Raw genomic sequence first — 24025 nt, 5'->3', positions numbered from 1 at the left:
AGGGCTGTGATATTAATCTATTTAGCAATCACTGCACAGCATTAAAGTGCTATGATATCTATCTATTTTTCTATCAATCACTGCACAGCATTTAAGGGCAATGATATCTATCTGTTTATCTATCAATCACTAGAAAACATTTAAGGCTATGATGTCTGTCTATGTATCTAGCAATCACTGCACAGCATTTAAGGCTATGATGTCTATCTATTTATTTATCAGTCACTGCACAGCTTTTAAGAACTATGATATAATGCTATTTATATAGCAATTACTTACAGCATTTAAGGGCTATGATATCTATCTCTTTATCTAGCGATCACTGAACAACATTTGAGAGATATGATATCTATCTAATTATCTATCAGTCACTACTCAGCATTTAATGGCTATGATATCTATCTATTTATCTACCAATCACTGCACACCATTTAAGGGCTATGATATGTATTTATCTATCAAACACTGCACAGCATTTAAGGGCTATAATCAAACATTGCACAGCATTTATGGCTATGATATCTATCTAATTATCTATCAATCACTGTTCAGTATTTAATGGGCATGACATTGATCCATTTATTTATCAATCACTGCACAGCATTTAAGAGCTGCAATAACTATCTGTTAGCATCACTGTACAGCATTTAAGGTCTATGATATCTATCTTCAATCACTGTGCAGCATTTAAGAGCTATGATATATATCTATTTATCTAGTGTTATCTTTCCAGCATTTAAGGGTATACTATCTATTTATCTAGCAATCAATGAACAACATTTAAGGGCTATGAGATCTATCTATCTATTTATCTATCAATCACTGTACAGCTTTTAAGGGCTATGCTATAAATCTAATTATCTATCAATCTTTGCCCAGCATTTAATGCCGATATCTGTCTATTTATCTACCAATCACCGCATAGCATTTAAGGGGTATGATATCTATTTATCTATGAATCACTGCACAGCATTTAAGGGGTATGATATCTATCTATCAATCACTTCACAGCATTTAAAGACTATGATATATATCTATTTATCTATCAATCATTGTACAGCATTTAAGGGCTATTATATCTATATATTTAGCAATCACTTACATTATATATATATATATATATATATATATATATATATATATATACATATATATTTTATATTTTATATATATATATATATATATATATATGTGTGCACAGCATTTAAGGGCTATGCTATCTATCTATTTATCTAGCAATCACTGTTGTCTATCAATCATTGTTCAGCATTTAATGGCTATGCTATCTATTTATCTATCAATCACCACATAGCATTTAATGGCTATGATATGTATTTATCTATCAAGCAGTACACAGCATTTAAAGGCTATATCTGTCTTTTTATCTATCAATCACTGCACAGCATTTAAGGGCTATGATATCTATCTATTTATCTATCAATCACTGCAAAGCATTTAAGGACTATGATATCTATCAATCTATCAATCACTGCAAAAAATTTATGATATCTATTTAGCAATCACTGCATAGCATTTAAGGGCTATGATATCTATCTATTTATCTATCAATCACTGCTCAGCATTTAATCGCTATGATATCTATTTATCTACCAATCACTGCATAGCATTTAAGGTCTATGATATGTACTTATCTATCAATAACTGTACAGCATTTAAGGGTTATGATATCTATTTATCTACCAGTCATTGCACACCATTTAAGGCCTACAATATCCATCTATTTATCAATCAATCACTGCACAGCATTTAAGGGCTATGATATCTATCTATCTGGCAATCACTGAACAACATTTATGGGCTATGATATTATTCTATTTATCTAGCAATCACTGCATAGCATTTAAGGGCTGTGTTATTTATCTAATTGTCTAGCAATCACTGCACAGCATTTAAGGGCTATATTTATCTTTCAATCACTGCACAGCATTTAAGGGCTATGATATCTATCTATTTATCTTTCAGTCACTGCACAGCATTTAAGTGCTATGATATCTATTTATCTAGCAATCACTGCACAGCATTTTATGGCTATGATATCTATTTATCTTTCAGTCTCTGCACAACATTTAAGAGCTATGATATCTATCTATTTATCTGTCAACCACTGCACAGCATTTTAGGGCTATGATAACTATCTATTTATCTATCAGTCTTTCTGTCTATCTATTTAGCTAACTATCTGTCTCAGTATTTATTTATGTATTGCGATGGAATACATGGGTGGAGTTGGAGGAATACTTTTTATTTAAGGCTGGTTAGATATTTTGTAGCCTTAAATTCTATATCAGACGGACATCAACCTGAAGCCCTAGTATTAGGGTTAAGCTGTGGTTATAGTCAAATGTAAGAATCTGTGGGTTCCCACATTTTGCATTTTGGAAGAAAAAAATGGAGTACTAACCCTGTTCTGTGAAGTTTTCCATCCAGGACCTGTTCTGTGAGGACCTACAGCCACACTGCCATCTGGTAAAATTTTCCAGGAAGATATTGTTTTTGATTTAGAGGCTCATTTGGTAAAACAGTGGGATTTGCAGTTGGACAGTGTTGAAACATATGCATATTTGCTTGTTCAAGACTTTATCTTACATGGATAAATTAAAAGTTGAAAACCCAGGTTATATTTTCAAAAATCATTGTTAAAGAAAGCATTGCAGTCTATGAATTTTTTTAAGATAAAGATGCCTTTTTTCTGCTTGCTTGTTTGTTTTTTTCTGTTTCTCAAAACTGTTACTAATTATACTGCAGAAGATATGAGTTGTTTCTTACATAAGCTTTATTTCAGGCAGCCAGCGTATGAAGAACTATACAATGTTGGGGATATCAGTTGTCTAATACAAGACTGAACCACTTCAACTGTTTGTTCATATAAACCCTGGTGTGTCTAAGTTATTTGTATTTTATATTACCAAATATATTTTAAGTAAAGATAAAGAGCTGATTTTAAGTATCAGATTCCAAGTACTTTATACCACAGAATCTCAAATATGGTCACTTATCATACTGCATATATAAAATTAGTCAATTTATCTTTGATCATCCTATCAGATGTATAAAATACAATTATGCGAGTCTGACTCCTTGAAAGATAATTTCTGAGCGAATAAAAATGAAATCTAAAATTCATTGTTAATATCATTAAAGCAGTTTTGTAAGGAAAGATTCACCCCTTCCATCTCACTTAATTTGGGGGAGGGGGCAGGCTGCACCTCAACACCACATTACCTGTATGCACTGTAAGAATGCTGTACCTCAGATTAAGTTAATCACTACAAGGTACTGCAATCTCAAACATAGTATATATTATTTCAATTCTGCTGTTCTTCAAACTGATCTGCATTCCTAGGAGTTCAACAGTCACTCCTATCTGTTTAGCTGTCTATCTTACTGTCTGATCAATCTGCCTACTTATCTGTGTCAATTTCTCTCTCTCTCTATCCTATCTATCATTATATCTGTCTCCCTATTTCAGTATGTGCCTATAACTCTCTAGCCATCTATCTCTATTTTTATATATCCATCTGTCTATCTGTCTACCTACCTACCAGGATATCTGTCGGTCTGCCTATCTACCTGTTCTGTCTATCCATCTGTCCATTTTCCTCTCTCGTTGTATCTGTCTATTGATCTTTCTCAGATTTAAACAAAAAGTTCCAATATTATCATTGGAATTTTTGAGACAAAAGCTGCAGTGCAAAATAGGAACATGCAGCTGTTTTCACAACCAAGTATAACTAGTACAATATGTAGTAATAATAATAATAATAATGTAGAAAATATTGAAATATCAAAATACAAACATTGGCAGTTGTATCAATTATTACATTTAAATTAAGATCAGTAGTTTGATCAGAAAGAATGATCTTACTGAGAAATTCATACAAAATGCAAAAGGAAAATGTAAGGCTTTAAAAATGGACTGTGTGTGTGTGTGTGTGTGTGTGTGTGTGTGTGTGTGTGTGTGTGCGTGCGTGTATATGTATATATGTTTGCGATCTGGTCATCAGTCATAAGGAAATGGATATCAATGCATTCACCTCAAGGGAGGAATAAAACTGGTTTTGAGAGGTGCAACATGACATCCATTTTGAGAACACAATAATTTGTTTGCAGTTATCAGAGAATCTCAACAGCAATAATGTGGCATACAACTAACAAACCCCCCAAAAAAGAAACACATTCTACGCAGCAAACTTAGGGAGTCACCACGACCTGTTCTAAAAATGAGCACTTTTGTTTTTTATTCATACACTAAGACCTTCTTCAGATAAATTTAATGCAACACATACTAGGTTTAGAAATGGTGCCAATCAGATCACATGGTTGAAACATCCAATGCCCTTTTCTCAGCTTAATTAAATCATAAAGTGATAAATCAAAAAATTAAATAAAAATAATGAATATCAAAATAGTGAATGTAAATCAATGACTTGTGGCTTTCCACAGTCACATTTATATCCTTTGTGCTGGTAAAAGGCATTTTATGCTGAAAGTTTAATTTAAATCAGAATAGTTGTCTGAATTCAGTCTAATTTGCCATTGTTAATCTTGGCATTCTAAATGCATGTTGTAGTTGCCAGAGAAGTCACTCATGTCGACATAATCTAGCACAGAGAACTTAAATTTCTTTTAATTCTCACACTGTAAAGCATGTCTCACTGGGGTGTTACTTATGTCCTCTTTTCTTACTGCTAATGAATGCTCATAGATTCTTTGAGACAGATTCCTAATTGTCTTTCCAACATAAAACAATCAGTTTCCAACATAAAAGCAAGTGTATGAATCATAATGAGGTAAATAAAAAAGCCCTTTGAGTCACAGTTGTACCTTTGATATGCAAGAGTATACATATTCAAATGACTGATAAAAATACTCATGGTGTTAGAGATATGTCGGCATTACTTATATTTGCCACATTTAAAAGTTCCACAGGTACTCTCTCTGATTCTTTTGGGGCCATTCTGTTTTTCTAGAATGGATCTGATGGAGTTCACCCATCTATAGGTGAAAATTGGGTGTTCTCCTAAAATTCTTGCAACTTTTCTATTCCCTAAAATTATTTTCAAATTATTCTGAAGAATATGTCTCATAATATTCATGTCAATTGTAATGGGAAGCAGAAAACACCCCTGTAGCCAATCAGACTTGTCTGGGGGGGGGGGGTATCTCTACAGTGGCCAATGAGCAGCAATTTAGGTCCTTCCCAGGGATTGCTTTAGCTTTCTCAGTCTGTAACAAATGAATTTCAAGATAATGTTGGCCAGCCAATTAGAATCATAGCCCCTGGTTATGAAAATTTTATCATTGCTTGTTAGTCTGCTCATCCATATAAATTATCGTTTCACCTCTCCTTTCTTCATGTGGTGTCAGTATTGGCTGTGTCTATGTAAATAGTTATTCACCAAAGTATCCTTCATGTACACCTTACTCTCGTTGTGGAAATTGTATGCATTGAAAGTTAAACTGATGTCCAAAAAATTAATGGATATACCAAAATCACTAATGGTAAACTTTAAAAAAGGGGTACTCAAATTGAACCGTTCAAGTAGTTCATAAAATTTGTCTTTGCACCCATGCGGTATGATAATCAGGTCATCAATAAACCTCTTATAAAATACCATCTTCTGATATAACTGGAGGGGATTGAAGTGTTCCTGTTCCCGTGATGACATGACAATGTTCGCAAAAACATGTGGTACCCTGGCCATCACCACCACAGACCTCTGTTTATGTTTTCCTGGAAACCTAAAAAAAATATTTTCCAGGATGATTTCAAGCAGGAAGCAGACAGAGTTGATCAAGGTATTATCAAAATCAGTGAACTTCGTAAGATATTTCTGGATAAACTCAATATCTGTCTCTTGATTGATGCTAATATAAAGGGAGACAACATCCTTTGATCCAAACTTGAATTTGGCAGTGGGTGTCTGGGACCCAATGCTAATATCACAATCTAATATGTCTCCCATTTCCCGAGAGTTGTGCTCATTTTGCCTTATTTGTACTACATACCATTATGCTGTCTTATAATGACACCCACACACACACACACACACACACACATACACACACACACTTGCATGCACACACACACCTTCTGATTTGCATGCTTGGTTGCAATGCTCAACACTGATGCTGGTAATTTTTGCTTTGTCTGATATTTATAAATCCCTGCCATTTACTTGTTCTTGATCAGAAAAAATAATGAATAAAGAATAATGAATGATTTTTAAATTACTAATCTCCCATCAGGACACAAGTGCTCATCAGCAGTTGAATTCTCCTCACTGCACACTCAGGCAACTCTGCACTCCACGGCTACCAGCCCACCTGTACAGTCTAGGAAGAAATCAGTACTGAAAAACTAAACTAAGGATATACCCTTTTACCCTGAAGAGCAGAGTCAGTCCACCCAGGCATTCTACATCACCCTCGGGCAACTCTGCAGTTCACAGCTACCACCCCAGCCATACAGTCTAGGAAGAAATCAGTACTGCAAAACTAAACCAAGGATATACTCTTTGAGCCTGAAGAGCAGGGTCAGTCCACCCAGGCATTCTACATGCATGTGTTATGATAGTGAAGCTTTAACATTAGCTGCTTTACTTGGTAGTTCTCAGTGTGCTAATAACACTGACTGAACCTGTGTTCTCCCCCCACCCAGCTTGTGTAGTAATCCTAACTGTCCACTAGACAGTATACACTTAATTCAGGTCCTTCCCAGTCTCTGTGATTAAAACTAAATCATCAAGCAGCCCTTTCAGTGCTGTTTGCCTTAGTTTTGTATCACCTGAGCCCCACCTGTTTATTTGCATCTCTATGCATTCCCCTTTATTGCTAATGTATCTCCCTACTATAATATGTGCATACATTGGCTACTAATAAGCAAGTCAATGTGAAGGCACACTCCCAACCTTAATAAACTTTGTTGTCTCTTCTCTCCTTCACCTTACAAGTAGAGTTTGTATTACTACTCACCCCCTCTGAGGCCTTCACTTCAGTTTTCCACTACTTGCCTCTCTGGTTTGGCTGGTTTCTTTGCATTGCACCTGGTTCACACCCTTTTTGCAACCCCCAACCCCAATACTAAGTCTATATTAGATTCCTGCTGTTTATGGTGCCATTTTTAAATTACTAATCTCTCATCAGGACACAAGTGCTCATCAGCAGTTGAATTCTGCTCACTGTAAGCCATTAGACCTCAGGAATTTCTTAGTGTTGTATTTAGCTAATTATTTGGTTGCTAGTTAAAGAACTACTAATGGCAAATATAATCTTCTTTACCTCCCCAAGTGTGTACTATCAATCTGCAGTATTAAACTAGAGAAATAAAATATAACATCTGCAGTATAAAACTAGAGAAATAAAATATAACATTTTACAATTACTTACCTTGCATGCACAGAAATCAGGTACCTTGTGGTTTGGTTTGACCCCACTCCACTTGCCCTCACTGTGCTCGGGCTTGCTCCATGCCCCACCCTGCCCCCAAATTCCACCCACCCCCAGTGGCGATACATTTAAAGCTCTAACCCCCCCACTATAACCTATCAAAGATAACCTCCCAGATCAACGCCCCCCCACCTGCCACTAATCTTCCTAGTCTTCTTAATTTACTCCTGCTCCAAATACAGTTCCAACATAATGCCCCAGCCAGGCACTATGTTATCCCTCAAAATACTTCTACTATTTTCGGTGTTACCTCTGCCTAGGTTTCCACTACCCAAAATCCCAAACTATCACTACATCAATATCAAACAATACTGACCACTTCATAATTCCCCACATAGCTGACCACACCATACCTAAAAACTACCACCTGATTAGGCTCAGGTATATCAGCCCCAAAACTAAACATTACCAAAAATTTGTAAACAAAATTATAAAACTCATAGTTAGCTTACACTGCAGCCTGACAATGGATTGAAACATCCACCCAAACCCTGGCCCATCCCCACCTGCTGATTCCAGTTCCCAAACTAATATTCCTTCTAACATAACACTGGCTAATAGGCCCCCTAATTCTGTCCTGACCTGCCAACTAAATATCAGAAGCATAAACAATAATGTCCATAATCTGCATGCCCTCTTAGCAGTTTACTCCCCTGATGTATTATGTCTTACGGAGACCTGGCTAAAACTGGTAACTAAAGACAATGAGGTAATACCACCAGGGTACAACATACTTAGATTAGATCGTACTACTAGGAAGGGTGGTGGGATAGCTGTACTGTAACCATGAGGTAATACCACCAGGGTACGACATACTTAGATTAGATCATACTACTAGGAAGGGTGGTGGGGTAGCTGTACTGTAACAATGAGGTAATACCACCAGAGTACAACATACTTAGATTAGATCGTACTACTAGGAAGGGTGGTGGGGTATCTGTACTCTATAAAAATACACTAGATGTTACTATGGTCTCCCTACAACCACCCCAGTTTAATAATGCAGAATTTCTTATTACCAAACTACAGAATAACAATAACAAATGCATAAACATTGTCTGTGTTTACATTCCCCCAGGTAATAATACAAATACCCTAGAGAACATCCTCCACTGATTATCCAGTACCTACCCAAGAAACTATGGTGCTTGGAGATTTTTAATATAGATTGGAACACCTGTTCCTCAGAATCTCCTACAACTCCATGTCAACCTACATGGTCTTGTGCAGCTCATATCCTCTCCCACCAGGATAGGCAAAACCAATAACAAGGACAGTATCCTAGATTGGATACTTATCAACAGCCACCCCTATATGTACAAGTCAGGGACCCTCCCAGATGATCTAAGCGACCACAAACTTACGTACATTATCAAGCACAATGTGCACAACCCCCACCAGACCCCCTTTAAAACCATCAGAAATAATAAGAACTTCAACTCCACCAATTTTCAAAATGAACTTAAAGCTTGCAATTGGTCAGTCCTAAAGCACCTTTCACTGAATGATGCAGTAACATACTTTTAATTCCATATTCCTTACTATTCTTGAATCTCACTGTCCTGCTCGCTCCATTAGAACCAAAACAAAAACTGCTCTGTGGCTCTTAAAAGAGACCAAATCTAAAATCACAGCTAGAAATAAGGCATGGGACAAATGGCATGCCACAAAAGACCCACTAGATCAACTCAGATACCGACAGCTAAGGAATCACACAAAAAATCTATTATACTAGACAAAAAAAAACTTCTACTACCTCCTTCAACAAAAACATCACAACAAACCTCAAAAGGGCAGGAATAAACAAACTTCTTCACCCAGGACAGTCCACTCCTACGTGTCAGCTTACAACCATAAATCCCCAGAGGATATTGTAAGTACCTTCAATAGTTTCTTCACAGAGACTATCCAGTCCCTAACCAGCCAACTGGCACCCAGCTGCTCCAGCCAATACCCCACTCTCCTTTATCTAATACCCCACTCTCCTTTAGCTAATAACCCACTCTCCTTTAGCTAATACCCCACTCTCCTTTAGCTAATACCTCACTCTCCTTTAGCTAATACCCCACTCTCCTTTAGCTAATACCTCACTCTCCTTTAGCTAATACCCCACTCTCCTTTAGCTAATACTCCACTCTTCTTTAGCTAATACCCCACTCTCCTTTAGCTCATGGATTCCCACCCCGGGGTACGGGTAACCCAGGCGTACATGCTTGGTCAGTTAGGGGTACGCGGGAAAAAAATTAGCAATGGAGGAAAGTTTGTTAATGTAAAAAAAAATCCTGCCTTAGGGACTTTCACTATCATAGGACTTACTTCCCGTGCACAGGAAGTCTGTCCTGTAAATGTGAAAGTGCCATTGTATTCCTGTTATCTATATTCTATTGACTCTGTAACTGTTAGATAGGGAAGAAGGTTGTGTGTCTGCTGTGGTTCTGTGTAGTGTGCACAGGAACTGTGGGTCACAAAAGCAGGAAAGGTAAGAACAACGCCTTAGCGCCTTTGCTTGTAGCTGTCCGCTTGGAGTACTATGTTTAATTTATTTTGTTTGACAAGCAGAGGAGTTTTTGAATGGTAGTCTTTTTTTTTTTTTTTTTTATTAGCTTAGCTTAGCTTAGCTTGACTAGTGTTCAAAGCCCAAGATTGTAGTGTCAGCACTGTGAAGGATGAACTTGATTGAAATTAGTTGGCCGCTACATGAGTACAGTAGTGGTGATCCTGGCTAAAATATAACAGTCAGCATAAAATAATTTCAGTGTCTCAGAGTTGCTTTATTAAAGGTGGTTTACAGACTAAGCTAATGAACTTTCCCCCCCTTCTACACTTCAAGTTAAACTGCTACATTTCCTGGATACGGTTTGAGTTTGGTCTTGCTATAACTGTCCTTGCTAGTTTAAGTAAAAGTTTTACTTAAGCACGGAGTATGAGGCCGACACACGCACAACAAAAGTTAACGCCTACAAACATGATATCCTGGTTCTGGCAGGCTGCTCAACTTTAAAATGAATTTTTATGTTATGAAAAAGGGAAATCATCACCCTAATTATTGGTAAAAAGGAGAAGATTGATATATTGACTGATATATTGATATATCTACACCCTCAATTACTTATAGAAGGCTGACTTTTAAAGTTACTCACAAACACCATACTAAGGTGTACAAATGAGATTTTTCCCAGCAGTGCACACCAGCACACTTCCAAAATTCACACAGAAAAGAAACTACAGGGTACAATGAACCAAAAATAATATGACCTGTTTGACATATGCTGTTATCCAAATACACAGCTCCAGTTCTAATAACGACTTTACCGTGTGTTTACACCTTTTATTTCCCCATTTAATGTCACTTTCCACACACAATACAAAGCCAGCTGTGTTGGGGATGATAACAGTACAACAGTTTGTTGTTGAGATCCCCACCGCTCATTCGAGAATCAGGGACAAAGATTCTCAAATCAGGGAGGGGTACTGCTTAACTACAAAAAGTACTCACTTAAGACGCTTCTAACAATGTTTTTATTAACATTTTCTGAAAAATGTGAAACATCTAAACATGATCACTTGTTTCTACTGACTTGCTTCCTCACTTTTCTGCTAGCTAAATAAAAAAAAATCACATTTTGGTGGAGACGGAAGAAAGCGGTGAGACAGAATTGGAGACCTTTAGCGGCTGCCGAATGACGCAGAAATTGGAAGTTTCTGCAAAACATTGTCTGTTTGACAAAGGCAATACACAATGATTTACATACAACATTATTGAGCTGCTGTACAACATAAAAAGTTAGTAAATACCACAGGAGCAGCGTGTTAGTAGTTTCTGTTTATATTTCATAGAATGGGGGAGGGCTGCTGGAGAACCAAGATTCTAATGAGCCTCATAGCGGGAGACAGATTACACTTCAAGACTTGTTGTGAGCCCAGGTTCCCTCAGCCATAACCAAGGGTGCACCGTCCTGCACCATGCAGTCCTTAGCTGTGGAGCTTACGAAATACAAGCCCATACAGTGGGATGGAACTGCATTAACCACCTCCATCTTTAAATAAAATATTCCATTTCTTAACCAACAGGTGATATTAATGACCAAAATGACATGCGGGTATGTGCATTTGTTAACTTCATGTTGGCGTACACTGTGTAACAAGGGGAAGAGGGGGTTGCTGCTTCCACAAAGTGTGTCCATAGTGCACTGTAAAACAAGCAATAATAAGATATTATTAGTATAAGCTAATAAGCTATTAGTTTAATGAAGTCTTGTTAAGGTGCTTTTTACCTCATCTAGTTACAAAAACTGGGAACTTAATTCTACTGCAAAATTATAAATGTTTCAACTTGATATATTAATATTTTCCCTATACCTCTCAAAGCCTACAGTAATAAGGGGCAATGGCCCAAATATAGGGATGTAATTAAAATATTGTTGTTATAAACTTAGAAAGTCAGTAGAACAACAGGGTTTATGTTTGTATGCATTTTTCCTGATGGAAAATCAAATGTGTGTCATTACTTAGTGACTTCACTCCTCAGTGACCTCTCAGAAAACCACAAATTTTATGAGGAATAGACCAAAAATATGAGGCAGAAACCTGTACATTCTGAAAAAATCTGGAGAGGTGAGCAGTATGATTGTCCCTGATTCTTTCCAGATTTGTCCTGGATTCAGAGTTTAGCAAGTTAGAGCCATGACTGAGTGGTGCATGTCCTGTTGACTGAAGGGCTTTTTGAAGCTGATTTGATGCTTCAGTTGAGTTCAGTTCAGTCATTGAGTTTTGGAGATTTTATATATATATATATATATATATATATATATATATATATATATATATATATATATATACATAAACTCTTTGTTCACTTTACTATTAGATTTTTTTTTATTATTTATTAGTTACAACGCATACATTGGACATAAAAGCAACTATTACAAATGACAAAAATATGAGGGGTACAATTTCAGGGAAATGGACTGCCAAGGGGTACGCAAGTCAAAAAAGGTTGGGAACTGCTGCTTTAGCTAATACCCCACTCTCCTTTAGCTAATACCCCACTCTCCTTTAGCTAATACCTCACTCTCCTTTAGCCAATACCCAACTCTCCTTTAGCTAATACCACTCTCCTTTAGCTAATACCTCACTCTCCTTTAGCTAATACCCCACTCTCCTTTAGCCAATACCCCGCTCTCCTTTAGCCAATACCCCACTCTCCTTTAGCTAATACCCCACTCTCCTTTAGCTAATACCTCACTCTCCTTTAGCTAATACCCCACTCTCCTTTAGCTAATACCCCACTCTCCTTTAGCTAATACCCCACTCTCCTTTAACTAATACCCCACTCTCCTTTAGCTAATACCCCACTCTCCTTTAGCTAATACCCCACTCTCCTTTAGCTAATACCCCACTCTCCTTTAGCTAATGCCCCACTCTCCTTTAGCTAATACCCCACTCTCCTTTAGCTTTCAGCCTGTTTCTACATCACTTATCAGATCTCTAATTAAGAAATTAAAACCAACTACTCTAGCAGCTGATCTCCTCCCACCAGACTACCTACAAAAAGCAGCAGATGCCATGGCATATCCCATCTCCATCATAATCAACAGAACCTTATCTGAAGCCACCATCCCCTCCATTTGGAAAATATCTCATGTAATACCACTCCATAAAAGAGGCAACTCTTTTAAACTGTCAAACTTTAGACCCATAGCTATTCTGTCACCATTGGCTAAAATTATGGACAAGTGTGTCCATAAACAACTTATGCATTATCTTACCCAGAATAAGCTGTTGTCTAACTCTCAGCATGGTTTTAGGCCACACCATAGTACCACCTCAGCCCTCCTATCCTTCTCTAATACCATAAACCATAACTGAAATGATAGCAAGCTTTCCTCAGCCCTCTTTTTAGATTTCTCCAAGGACTTTGATATGGTTAACCACCAAATACTCATACACACCTTTAAGGCATTTGGACTAAATACCCATGTTCTTCAATGGTTCTAATCTTAACTGTCATGTGGACAACAAGCTATCCTATGGCAAGACAAACTATCAACCTATCTACCCATCACTGTAGGTGTCCCCCAGGGCTCCATACTAGGACCCCTTCTTTTCTTTCTCTTTATTAATGACCATCCCAATGCCATCCCAAATGCTACCTGTATACAATATGCGAATGACTCCACCTTGATTTATTCATCCACCGATCAGATCTAATGACATTAAACAAGAATTCTTTCAATATAGTTGATAAAATGGCTCTCTAACCATCAGCTGATATTAAACCCAAACAAAACAAAGTTGCTTTTTTTCTCCCCCACTTGTAAGTCTTCCTCACAATTCTTTAACATAAAATCTAATAATGGTACCATTATCTCCCCAGGTCTGCAAGTGCAAACCAAACTCTTAGGCATCACAATAGACAACACCCTCAAATGTGATATTCATGTCACTCAAACTATCAAAACCATTAACAAAACACTTGGCTCCCAATAAAAAAGATCAAACCTTTCCTTACTGCATTTGCTAGGACTGCTATTGCCCATTCCCATCTACTCTCCACTCTTTTCTATGCCTCACCTCTACTCACTAATTTGAACAAATCTGCTCTTAGCAAACTCTCAAGCTGTTATAACCATATTGCTAGATTTACAACAGGCATGGCCTATAGGATCCACCACTGTCACAACTTAAATCTAATGGGGTGGCTAGAATGGCCTAGCCTACTTCAGTACAACCAGCTTAAAATTGCCCATAAAGTTCTCAACCACCCTGATAATACACCTGCATTTAAAAATATCATCAACCTTTATAGCAACTTGAGGTCACTTCACTCTTAATAAACTACTGGTTCAAACATCCAAAATCAACAACTCTGCTGGGTACTCTCTGTTTGCTAACTCTGTTGGCAAAATTTGGAACTCTCTTCCTTCTGTTCTTATTCTTGAACCCTCTCTTACTATATTCACAAAAAAGCCTCAAGCTATACTTTAGAACTCACTGGCTATGTCCTTCTTCAAAATCCAACTAGATCCTCCTCTATAGTCTGTAATCACGTTACATTGCCTAGTCAATTTATCAACACTTTTAAAAATGTATGATTATATTATCTGCTTGCTCAACTGGAGCCTGTAAACTGTGTGTAACTTGTAATCATTTTGTGATTTTTATTGTATGTTCTACCTTGGAGCTTTTTTCCCTGGGCCTCTGCTGAAAATGGACATGCATCCAGTCAGACTATCCCAGTTAACAAATGTAAAATAAAATAAATAAATGAATTAATTCGATCAGCAGACTGGGAGTGCATAGTTGTTCAGTGTAATTGCTGTAAATATATTGGTGTCTCAAAATGCTACCATATACAAGACTTTTGAAGGATCAAACCAAGTGGCATGTTTTTTTTTTTTTTTGTCAGGTGAAACGCAAGTCATAACTCAACAGCTTATTTGTAGTAGAACTTAGGTGAAGGAACAATTCACAGTATTTAGAGCGCAGGTCCTGCATTTAACTGTGCAGATAGGTCTGCTTAGCTTCTTTCATTTTCTAAAACAAAACTAGAACATTACAAATAATTGGTCATCATTCTTAATATATTTCTAGCATGTTTTCATCTGCTGACTGTATTCAGGATGTTTCATTAAACTATTTCCCTGCAGACATCGAATTTGTCTTTTGTGTACCAAGCATATCTTTTACCCAATCCTTTCTGACTTCCAAGTAAATATTTAGGTCTATTGTTGTGACTGGATTTTCCTTGATAAAGTATGTCATGTTTATTTTCACTGGCAAAGTGAAAACTGTCTGGCATCTGCCATCTCAAGAACATTCTAAGGAAAGCATTAGTAAAGAAAAGAAACAAGAAACGTTTGAATTTTATTATGATCAGTCAGGCATGTAATTACTCTAATTTGGTATGTATGCTGGGCATTACATAGCGTAAAACTATTTAACACATTGTCAAGCAATATTTACAGAAGAAAAGCAATTGCTTGCTCCCATGGACAGAATGTGCAAAAACTGCACAGATTTTCTATATGGTAACTTAGTTTAGTGTCATATGGGCAAACTAATCGTGTTTCTGGCAATATACAGCTAGTTTTCTTTGCGGACAGGTAAGTTGTGCTGATATAGGTCAATATAATCACAGAGTTAGAGTCTAAAATAAGCATAGCTTGAGGCAGGGCACCCAAACTTAGTGACCTATAAAATGTATTGAGTAGACGAGGACATGATTATTTAAGTTTAAATGGCTTTCATAAACAGGACTGTTAGGCAATAAAGATCAGATGCACAAGTGAATTGTCAATAAACAGAACTAGAGAAATACATTTTTTATCACATTGTGATATTCTTCACTATACAAATGTGCCAAAAATCACTCTAACATGTTCTGTTATACTGTGCTATACCCCAAAATGGCTGAATTGAGGGCTGACATGCTGACACCAGCAAGAGTAGTGTGAGGCAAGTTAATAGAGAAAGCAGTTTGTTTGCACTTAAACGTACCCCACCCAAAGTCTGGATTATACTGACCACACGTAAGTGAACACATAAATAATGTGGTCAAATGTGATTGCATAAATAAATGCAGAACATTAAACAAATCAATCAATCAAAATCATTATGTCGAATGGGAGTGGATCTCAAAGGTCCTATAAAAATATAAACTTTTACTAGCCACTGGTATTGCCTTCTATAGGCATCCTTGCCAATGCTCATACTGCCTGGTGCTCTTTTATGTAGGAAACCCTGTCTATTACTTTTCTCTTTGCCAATATTTCAGGGAATGGTGCTATACACATCTGATGGTCTCTGTACAATTAACTCTAGATTAAAGTATTATGCTTTATTTTCCTTCTACAAAAATAACAATTTATATTTATGTTCAATTTGTCTTATTTATAGGAGTTTTCAAGCTATGTCCTAAAAACATTAATCCACATTTAATGTACTTCTCTTACCATAAATGTTCATTTATTTTTGTTACAAAACCTGGAAAGAACCAAGGAATAAAGCTACCCATTGTGTCATGGTTTTGTTTATATTATAACCTGAGAAAACCACAAATTATCCAATAATTGAAACAACATTTACAATATAAATTTTCTGGCTTCATTACATATATGAACATGTCATCTGCAACCAAAAAAATATTTACTTCTTTATTTAGTACGAAGTAATCTTGTAAACATCTCCTTTCTATATACAAGCCTAAGATTAACATTGGTAAGAACCTCTACAGCTATTTCCCAGCTGAGTGCTGGAATAAACTTTCATTACACATTTAAAAGATTAAGCCTAAGTACCAGTTTAAAAACACTGAAAAATTGAAAAAAAAAACACCTAAGCAATACAAGACTATGTCAGTGTGATTATCCCCCTGGATGACCTTACTCCTCCCTCCCTACTTGCCTTCCCTCCTCATTCACCCCTGTGTCACCCAACTTCCTATCTATACCACCTATCTATAACCACCCTGTATCATCCAACTTCCTATCTATACCACCTATCTGTAACCACCGCTGTGTCACCCAACTTCCTAGTTATACCACCTATCTATAACCACTCCTGTGTCACCCAACTTCCTAGCTATACCACTTATCTATAACCACCCCCTGTGTCACTCAACATCCTATCTATACCACCTAGCTATATCCACCCCTGTGTCACCCAACTTCCTATCTATACCACCTATCTATAACCACCCCGTGTCACCCAACTTCCTATCTATACCACCTATCTATAACCACCCCTGTGTCACCCAACTTCCTATCTATACCACCTATCTATAACCACCCCTGTGTCACCCGACTTCCTATCTATACCACCTATCTATAACCACCCATGTGTCACCCAACTTCTTATCTATGCCACCTATCTATAACCACCTTTGTGTCACCCAACTTCCTATCTATACCACCTATCTATAACCACTCCTATGTCACCCAACTTCCTAGCTATATCACCTATCTATAACCACCCCTGTGTCACCCAACTTCCTTTCTATACCACCTATCTATAACCACCCCTGTGTCACCCAACTTTCTGTTTATACCACCTATCTATAACCACCCCTGTTTCAGCCAACTTCCTATCTATGTCACCTATCTATAACCACCCTTGTGTCACCCAACTTCCTATCTATACCACCTATGTATAACCACCCCTGTGTCACCCAACTTCCTATCTATACCACTATATTTCTGTCCACTACTCCTTCTTGCCTCCCCACCTTGTACCTGCCTACTTACTACAGGCTCTAATAGAAATTATTGCGCATTACCATTTCTTTGCCAAACAAAAGACGATGAATATAAATAATCTATGTGTGTCCTTTTTACTCCGTACTATACCAGAAGTGTTACGCTGACAATTGAATCTATATGTCACTCATTTTAAACTAAGCTTAATTTTCTTTTTTGGAATCCATTGCTTATATATCTATGTATTATGTTACTTTAGTTATATCACGTGTCTGTTTTATTTATTTATTTTTTTTGTGGAGCTTTTCTCCCTGGGTCTCCACTGAAAAAGGGCTCTGGCCCAGCTGGACTAATCTGGTCAACAGATGTAAAATAAATAAATAAATAATAAAGTATCTCACTATCACTGCTAGGCGTTCTAAATATAAAGCAAACAAAACTAGGGACAGATGATTACCCTGCCTCTCTCCTCTCATTAATCTAAAAGACTAAGATATTCCTGCAGGCCTTGTTACGCTGGCAAAACAAGCAGAAAGTAGTCTCTGTCTCCAGATTTTTGTATTAATAATCAATTGTCTTCAGAAATCAAAGTTACAATAGCCAATGTTAGTCCACCTGACACGAGTCCAGAAATAGAGAAATAAAGAAGCTAAAATCTGTAATGTTATAAAACCAAAACCCAGGCCAAACCACAAAGGGAGGGGGAGTGTCCATATTCATCAAGGACACCCACACCTCCAGGTTAGTAGCAACACATGAAGCATCAGAGACCATACAGGTGCAACTAACCATAGGCAAAATTGCTATACAACTGGTAGCATGTTACAGACCACCCTCCCAATCTCAGGAATCCCACGCAGCCTTCCTGAAGACATTGGAGGATATGAATGTATCACAAAATACCATCATACTGGGAGACTTCAACTACCCAAACATAGATTGGGTACATTATTCTAGCCCTAACACCCTAGCCCAAAGGTTCCTGGAATTCATAAATTCAAATGCACTGGAACAACTAGTCACCTCTCCCACTAGGGGAGATAATATACTAGACCTGATCATCACAAACATGGGGACAAAATGCTCCACACGGAGGTATACCCCTCACTAGTGAGATCTGACCACAAACTAATCACCCTGGATATACATATCCCACCTCCACCCCCAGCACAAAAGACCACAGTGAAAAACTTCTCAAAAGCAGACTTCACTCTTCTTAAGACTGAGATGGTATCCTTTAAGCCCACTGGGCCAGTGGATACCACATCCCACAATGCTGAATCCTTCACAAATGCTTTCTATGGGCATCTCCAAGAATGCATGGATCATGCAATCCCAAATAAATCCAAGTCCCTCTCCACCAAAGGCAAGCGTCCTGTCTGGTGGACCTCAGCCATTAACAAATTGTATAACAAAAGAAGGAAGCTACTGCACGACAGAGCAAAATCCCATAAAGGGAAGACATCTCTGATCAACATTAGTAGAAAACTACGTTCTCTCATAAAAACATCCAAGGCCAACTTTGAGAGAAAAATCACTAAGGACACTAAAGATAACCACAACGCCTTCTTCAGCTATGTTAGAAACCTGGGTGGAAACCCTCAGATATGCTCAGAGTTAATTCACAACAACAAAAAATACACTGAATCCACAGATATTGCCAACATTCTGGCTGACAGGTTCAGTGCAAATTTCTCCCCTCCCTCACCCCCAAAAGAAGAAATACTTATCCCAGCTGAATGTATTCTCCCTGTCATCTCAGATGTCCAAGTGAGAACCGCCCTCAACAAAGCTAAAAACACAGCATCAATGGGACCTGATGGTATCCCGGGTTGCGTGCTACGTGAACTCCAAGAGGAGCTAAACCCGCACATAAAAATGCTATTTAACCTTAGCCTTACTACAGGATATGTACCTGAACACTGGCATACAGCAACAGTGGTCCCACTCCACAAGAGGGGTACCTCTACAGACCCTGGGAACTACCGCCCCATAATCTTAACCAGCCTGGTCTGCAAAGCTATGGAAAGAATCATTATGGAACTCATAAACAGAGACATAGGGGACCTACAGACACTTGACCCCACCCAGTTCGGCTTTGTAAAGGGCAGATCTTGCCTTTTGAACCTGGTTGACTTTTTCGAAACAGTCACTAGAGCCATTGATGAGGGCAAAGCAGTCCATACAGCCTACCTGGACTTGGCTAAGGCCTTGACACAATACCCCACTCAGGCATCATAGATAAGCTCACCAGCTTAAATGTAAACCCTTATGTCACTAGATGGGTTGCAAACTGGCTAAAGGACAGAACCCATAAAGTTAAAATCGCTGGAGCAATGTCAGACTCAAAGCCAGTCACAAGTGGTGTCCCACAGGGATCTGTCCTGGGACCCCTCTTGTTCGGCATTTATTTCTCAGATGTTAAAGCAAACATGGGAGGGTTGTGGCTGACAAAGTTCGCAGATGACTGCAAACTAGGCGCCATAGTCGATACACCAGCGGACACATACATCCTACAAAAGGCCTCACAGAAATGGACAACTGGTGCGAGTCACGGCCTTAAACAAAATGCCAAAAAATGTATAGTCATCCCCTTTGGGAAAAACAAAGTACCCACAAATTATCACATAGACAGCAACCCACTGAGTATGGAAAAAGTAATCAGAGACCTAGGGACCCAAGTCGACAGCGACCTCTCATTTGACACCCACGTTGCCAAAGTGGTTAGAAAAACATTCTACCTTGCACACCTCATCATGAAGGGATTCACATCCAGATCCAAGGATGTCATTGTACCCCTATACTCCTCCCTCATCAGACCCATGATTGAGTACAATGCCCCATTTGGTATGTACCTCACCCGGCATTTGCAACAGCTGGAGAGACCACAAAAGTACCTCACCAAGAGGATCAAGGGACTCCAACATATGTCTTATTCTGCCAGACTAAAGAAACTCCAGCTCTATTCAGTAGCATACCACCTGCTCAGAGGTGATCTCTGCCTGACGTACAAGGCCATGTCCAATCAGGATCTGATGGACATGCTCCACCTCAAAAAATCCAAATACATCAGGACCACGAGAGCTAAAGACTTAAACCTCAGCACAAGTATGAATAGGACATGCTGGAGGGATAGATTCATAACCCAGAGGCTTCCCATGCTTTGGAACAAGATCCCAGTTCATGTTAGGCAGAGCCCCTCACTGACTCTCTTCAAGAGAAATCTTGATGAGTGGATGGGAGATCATAAGTTTACCCCAGGGGTCACATCTGTGTCACTGCTAGACAGGGGCACAGAAAACTAATTCTATTATATAAGGGGGGCCTTCATTGTGTCACTACTAGACAGAGGCACAGTATTCTAAATCTATTCTGTGCATTTTTGTACCATTTCATGGGGTGGCGAAAGCCACATCACTATGGCTAGGCTTACAAATGCCCCAGGGCAGATAGCCTAGTACTAAACTATGAAACTATGAAAACACAATTGAGCCCTGCAGAGTAAAGTCCACTGTGAAATACAAGAAAAAAACACTGCCCCAGCTAGGAAACACTCATCGAAGCTTTATTAACAAAATGTACACAAGATTTCGACGAGTGTTTCCTAGCCATGGCAGTGTTTTTTTCTTGTATTTCACAGTAAAATCTGTAATCTGTCAGGTCATCATAGAAAAACAAAAGGGGCTTGGATTTGGTTGACAGGCTGGAACTTTGCATGATGAAATGAGGACAGAAGACGAAAGAAATCATAAAATAAGAGAGAGATATATAACGACAAAAGAAAGACAGTTAACAGTGATTCATAAAATTAGTGGAAAAATAAAGATCAGGTTATGGATAGAACTAGAAGAAGAACCTTGCTTACAAATCCAGCAATGTGTTTACATTGCCAATTTAGATATATGCAAGGTAGGATGTTAAACATTTTACTAGATGCTATTGTTTTTAAGTACACTAATGTCTATACAAAATTAGGTTAAATATTTTCAGTCTAGGATTACAAAACTATCCCCATTTGTTATTGTATGCATGTTAGGTAATGGTTTCCACATCATCAGAATGTCCATGCTGTCTGCTGCCCATTTACTGCTATCCACATCTTCTTCATATGTTCTATGTTTGGTAGATCATAGTCCTCTCTACTGGCAATATGTGTTATATTTGGCATACATAGTCCCTTTGGCTGCATGTGATAAACTAATCCAAATAGTATTGTTCAAACAAGTATCCTTGCCGTATACAGGATGGCAAATATAGATAACAAGAATTCCAATGTCAAGAAAAACATCTTTATTCAACAGAGCAAAGCTTTCAGGTCTACACCCTTTGTCAATACTAAAACAATTAGACTTTTAAAATGGGAGCAAAATCTATCACATGACTACAGCCAACCAATCACGTGGTAGTGTATAAAACACACAGAATGCTATATAAAGATATATCTAATAAAAAATAAAAAAATATGTATAACAAAAACTTACATAAATATACACTTGTGTACAATATAATATAAATATAACACTTTATGCAAAACGCTCTAAATTTAAAAAGAAAAATTCAGTATTTAGTATGTTGTAACTTTACTAAAACAGGTTTTAAAGTTATAGCAGTATTGAGGCCAGGTGGGACATCTGCAGCTAATCGTAATATCCACTTATACTCTTTAGTCTCAAACAAGTTATTCAAATCACCCCCCATAAAGATCTATATTCTACATCTATTACTCTAAATTTAAACTTGTGACTATTGTCAGTGCTCATAATGTGTTTACTTAATGCGTTCTTCTCATTATTCCTCCGTATGTCCGACTTGTGTTCTATAATTCATTCCTTTAACCTTTTTTGTGGTTTTACCCACATAGAAAGGGGGACATTTAACGCAAGTTGCCAAGTAAACCACATTGACACTGGTACAGTTAGCTGTCACCTTAAAATTGTAGACCACATTTGTGGTGGGGTATTGAAAAACATCACTACCTTTACATAAGATATCAATGCAACAGGAGCAGTCCATACAATTAAAAGTACCAATCCTCATTTCTAACTGTGGTATGTATTTGGAGTTAAAGTCTTTGTGACACAATTTATTTTTCAAATTTCTCAAATTCTTATATGAAAAGTATGGCTTAGGATCTAGTATTTCCTTAATTTTAGGTGAAGCCATTAGTATTAGCCAGTTTCTCTGTATAATTTGTTTTACTAGAGGTGTTCTGACATTATATGTCATAACATATCTTATTTTCTCAGTTCCTGAAGTAATATTTATTTTAGAACTGTTATATTCTTCTTTCACTCTAAAGATAGTTTTTAAGTGTCAATGTTCTCTCCTTTATAACCCTCTCACTTATCTCTAACACTTGTTGTTGGTCCTAACCACTCATTAAAAATTCGTTCTTCAAATCTTCCAACTGCATTAAGAAAACAGAATCATCTGTATTTAGCCTACCGACCTTGTTAAATTGTGCTGTCATTATTCCTTTAAAAACATGTGGAGCATGCATACTACATCTATTAATATACCTCCCTGCATGTACCTGCTTCTTGTGAATGCTGGTCTCTAAACCACCTTGTTTTAACTCTAACTGTAAATCCAAAAATACAATAGCAGTTTCAGAGTATTCCATCTTAAATTTAAGAAAGGTAGTAGTCATTTTAAAAAATAAAAACTTAGAGTGTTTTGTATAGAGTGTTATATTTATATTATATTGTACACAAGTGTATATTTATGTAAGTTTTTGTTATCCATATTTTTTACTTTTTATTAGATATATCTTTATATAGCATTCTGTGTGTTTTATACACTACCACATGATTGGCTGTGTTCCTATCAGTTCGTCGAAACTTCAGCAGTTCGAACACCATATGTTTGAACTGTGAAGTTCGAAAACTGATTATCGAGAAGCCGCAGAATACAGAATTCTTTCCCAACGAAAGAATTTGGTGGACCGTTTCTGTGGCTTCGCGATTTTCAGCACTGTGGTGGAAAGTTACAGGTCGGGTTCAGGTAAGTGTGTGATTGTGTGGACGTTAGGGTTAGGGTGCGGGTTAGGTGAGTTAGGGTTAGGGCGCTGGTGAGGTGTGTGTGTGATAGTGACAGACTTTAGGGTTAGGGCGGGATAGGTGAGTTCGGGTTAGGGCACGGGTCAGGTGAGTGTGCGATAATGACAGACCTTAGGGTTAGGGTTTTGGTTAAGATAAGTGGATAGATAGTAGTGTATGTACAGTTTAGTGTAGGGTTAGATGTAGGATTTTAAGTGTATGTGTGTGGATTGCTGTTTATTTGGTGTGCTTGTGTTGTATGTGTGTTTCTTGGAACAGCAATTTTTTTCCCTGGGAAAAAATCACTGTTCTAAGCCTTCG

Source organism: Protopterus annectens, chromosome 16.part0 (genome assembly GCF_019279795.1).
Source record: "Protopterus annectens isolate FY-2018-M chromosome 16.part0, PAN1.0, whole genome shotgun sequence".
In the NCBI taxonomy this organism is placed as follows: Eukaryota; Metazoa; Chordata; order Ceratodontiformes; family Protopteridae; genus Protopterus; species Protopterus annectens.
The sequence above is the reverse complement of the archived record's forward strand: the minus strand, read 5'-3'. Positions refer to the sequence as shown.